The 3,394-nt window shown below is 51.7% G+C and overlaps 1 protein-coding gene across 1 annotated transcript in view; it reads left to right on the top strand.

The window, feature by feature from the left end:
- Positions 1-789, top strand: part of TSPAN33 (tetraspanin 33) — a 7,900-nt gene extending 7,111 nt beyond the window's left edge. Inside the window, exon 8 of the mRNA XM_011995884.1 lies at positions 115-789. The gene's annotated coding sequence lies outside the window, so the exon portion shown is untranslated. The remainder of the gene's footprint in view (positions 1-114) is intronic.
- The last annotated feature ends 2,605 nt before the right edge of the window (positions 790-3,394 follow it).

Below are 3,394 nucleotides of genomic sequence, written 5' to 3'. Positions count from 1 at the left end.
GTCTCAGGAGGATGCGCCCCCTCTCCCCCATCCCAGCCCTCAGCATTGTGTGAGAGTGATTCCCTTAAGTGTTTGGGTTTATGTTTTTAGTTTTGTTTGGGAAACAGCAGTTGCACAGAGTTACGGTGTAGTGCTGCTGCCGTTTCACCGAGGCACTGCCACCACCAGCTCTATCAGGGATGCTCCTGAGCTTGGCGGACATACTTAGATCCTAACGTGCCAGTGAGACCTGGCTGTGGAGAGTAGCACTGGCAGCCCTGCCTGGAGTCCAGTTGGCATGATACCAGCTCCAGAAGGGAAGAGAGTGGAGCAGACAGTGAGGAGCGAGCCTGGGGGTCGGCTGGGGACAGCCGTATGTGCTAGCTGGGAGTGGAGGGGGATATGTTTACCAAATGCCTGCCCTGCCATCCTCCCAGGTAGTCAGAGTGAGCTACATCCTGCCCCGCCTTCATTTCCATGGAAACATGGCAGCTAGGTCACGGGGTACAGCAGCAGCCAAATTCTTCCCCACCTCCCCTGCTTTGAAAAAAAGTTTGGAACCCTGGTCCCTATACTCTGCAGTCAGAAGTGGGACTGAGCCATACATGCCCTTGAATTCCTCCCTGTCTGGCCCTCCCTCTCCAGCAAGTGGGGTTTTCTTTAACTTGGCAGTGTGCAGAGGAGAAGTGGTAACACCCCCACCCCATTCCCCTGCATCGGAGCTCAGTATTCCTGCAGGGTAAGAGGTAGGAATCTTGCTGGGACGAGCGGAGCCAGAAGTGGCAATAAAAAACGTGTTGACCTGGGCTACGCTGGACTCCATGAATTTTCCATTCTGGCAACTGGAAGGGGAGGAATAGAAGGGCCCTGCAGAGGACGGCACTGGAGACTCCTAAACGCCACACACCTCCCGCTTGCTGCCCGCCACACGCGCGTCTCCTTCAACCGATGCATTGCCACCCTCCCACAGCCTCGCCCTCAGCTCTAAATTAGGTCGAAAGAGTCCCAGTTCCGATCTAGAAACAGCATAATTTTGTTCCAAAACCTGATGTGTTTTTTTCTAATTAAAATTGATTAAAATTAATTTGTCACCCAAAACAGGAGGGGAATGGGAAGGAGGGACATGAGCACTCCGCTGGGGCCGGGACGGGGGATGAGGAGGAAGAAGGCCCTTTCCCCTACCCGGGCCCTCCACGCTGTTTTCCCCTAGTCTGCTGTAGGGAGGACTCCGAGGAAGCTCGGCGCGGTGCGCTGGACCTCCTGGCGCCGGGAGGAGCGAGCGAGACAGGCGGGGCGGGCGCATCCGGGGCGGGGAGCTGGGCTTCGTGGGTGGTCCCCGCCCCCGCGGCGGCCTCTGCCCGCGCCTGGGTCCCCCCACCCGGAGGAGCTGGGGACTGTGCGAGCCAGTTTCCCACCTAGCGTTCCCGGAGTCCCTCGACGCACCCCGCTATCGGGTGCTCAGACCAGGGACTCGGCCTGGCCGGGGGGAAAGCCTCGACCAAACTGCTGGGGGCACAAAGAGCCGCGAGTTCGCTCCCTGCCCCCAGTGTCTCCTAAGCGAGCCTTCTGCTCCTAGGAAGGCGCCTTTCCAGCAGCCGCCTGGGACCCCGGCCAGTGTTTAGCTCCCAACTAGTAACAGACGGAAAGAAAAAATAAAATCATCTAGAATCTAGAATAAAAAGTAAGGGCCCTTTATTCTGGGAGAGGACAGTTAAAAAGCGCGCTTTCTTGCTAACTTGCCTTTCTTGCTTAGTGCCAGAGACGTGCACTTTATAAACTTCTTTAAGTGACACGGACCCAGAAGTTGATGTCTTGGGTTAGAGGCCAGAGTGATGCGCCCTCTGGGTTCAGCGGCTTTGAGGAGCTCACCCTGCAGCGGGCTCCGTTTGGGGCCCCTTGGAGGAATTAAGAGACCAGGAACCCTGACCCTCAGAATGATCATTCAAATCTGGATCAAACTACACTTTCACCATGGCCTCTACTGTCTCTCAATATCTAGCCTCCTGGGTCTGGACTAAAAGGCTAGGAACTTCTGCTCATGCCCTAGACTTTATAACACATAGAGCAAATGTTCAGTATAGTGCAGTTCAGGGTTCCTAGCTAGATTGCAAATTGCCAGTGTCTCTGATTCTCAGTCTCTAGCTTTCTTTCTCTTCGGCCGGATGCTGGGGAAGAAAATGGGTGAAGTTTTATATTTCATGTTTGCTCCTTGAATTTCTACCTATTTCTAGTAACTCTCCTCCCAAGCACACACTGTTACCAGACAGGAGTCCTGATCCAGACCCAAGACAGGGCTCTTGGATCTGACACAAGAAAGAATTCAGGGCAAGTCCATAAAATGAAAGCAAGTTTATTAGGAAAGTAAAGGAATAAAGAATGGCTACTCCACAGACAGAGGAGCCCCAAGGCTGCTGGTTGCCCATTGTTATGGTTATTTCTTGATGATATGCTAAACAAGGGGTGGATTATTCATGCCTCACCTTTTTAGACCATATAAGGTAACTTCCTGACATTGCCATGGCATTTGTAAACTGTCATGGTGCTGGTGGGAGTGTAGCAGTGAGGATGACCAGAGGTCACTCTCGTCACCATTTTGGTTGTAGTGGGCTTTGGCTGGCTTCCTTGCTGAAATCTGTTTTTATCAGCAAGGTCTTTCTGACCTATATCTTGTGCAGACCTCCTATCTCATCCTGTGACTTAGAGTGCCTTAATCTCCTAGGAATGCAGCCCAGTAGGTCTTAGCCTTATTTTACCTAGCCCCTATTGAAGATGGAGTTGCTCTGGTTCAAACGTCTCTGACACCACTACTTTAGAATAGCTTCTTGGGGACAGCAGAAATCAGGCTGGGTACGCAGACAGAGGTGGAGAGAAAGGCCTGAAGGATGGTAAAAACCTGGCAGGGTGGCACGCCAAGTAAGGCACCATAAGTTCTGTGGGCCTCAAGCCCTGCAGTTAAACAAAGACTTGTGTCCAGAAGAGCAAATTTTGCAGAATGTTCAGTGAAATTCTGATTTCCTCCTATCAATTTTTTATTGCTACTGTTACAAATTACCAGACATTTAGTAGTTTAAAGCAACACAAATTTATCTCACATTCTGGAAGTAAGAAGTTCAAAATGGGTCTCATTGAGCTAAGATCAAGGTGTGAGCAGGGCTGCATTCCTTCTCCGGGGCTTCTGGAGACCACCTATGGGTGGTCCCTTTCTCCAACTTCTGTCATCACATCTCCTTTTTCTCTGATGCTCCTACTACCCCCTGACAGGACCCTTGTGATTGTATTGGCCCACCTAGATTATCCAGGATGCCCTTTGTCTGGCCTGTGAGCCCAAGCCAAGCCATCACATCCCCTGAGACTTGCACGTATAAGCCCAGATGGCCTGAAGTAACTGAAGAATCACAAAAGAAGTGAAAATGCC

Source organism: Mandrillus leucophaeus, unplaced genomic scaffold (genome assembly GCF_000951045.1).
Source record: "Mandrillus leucophaeus isolate KB7577 unplaced genomic scaffold, Mleu.le_1.0 Scaffold5, whole genome shotgun sequence".
Classification (NCBI taxonomy): Eukaryota; Metazoa; Chordata; class Mammalia; order Primates; family Cercopithecidae; genus Mandrillus; species Mandrillus leucophaeus.
This window is presented reverse-complemented; position numbering and strand designations above follow the sequence as displayed.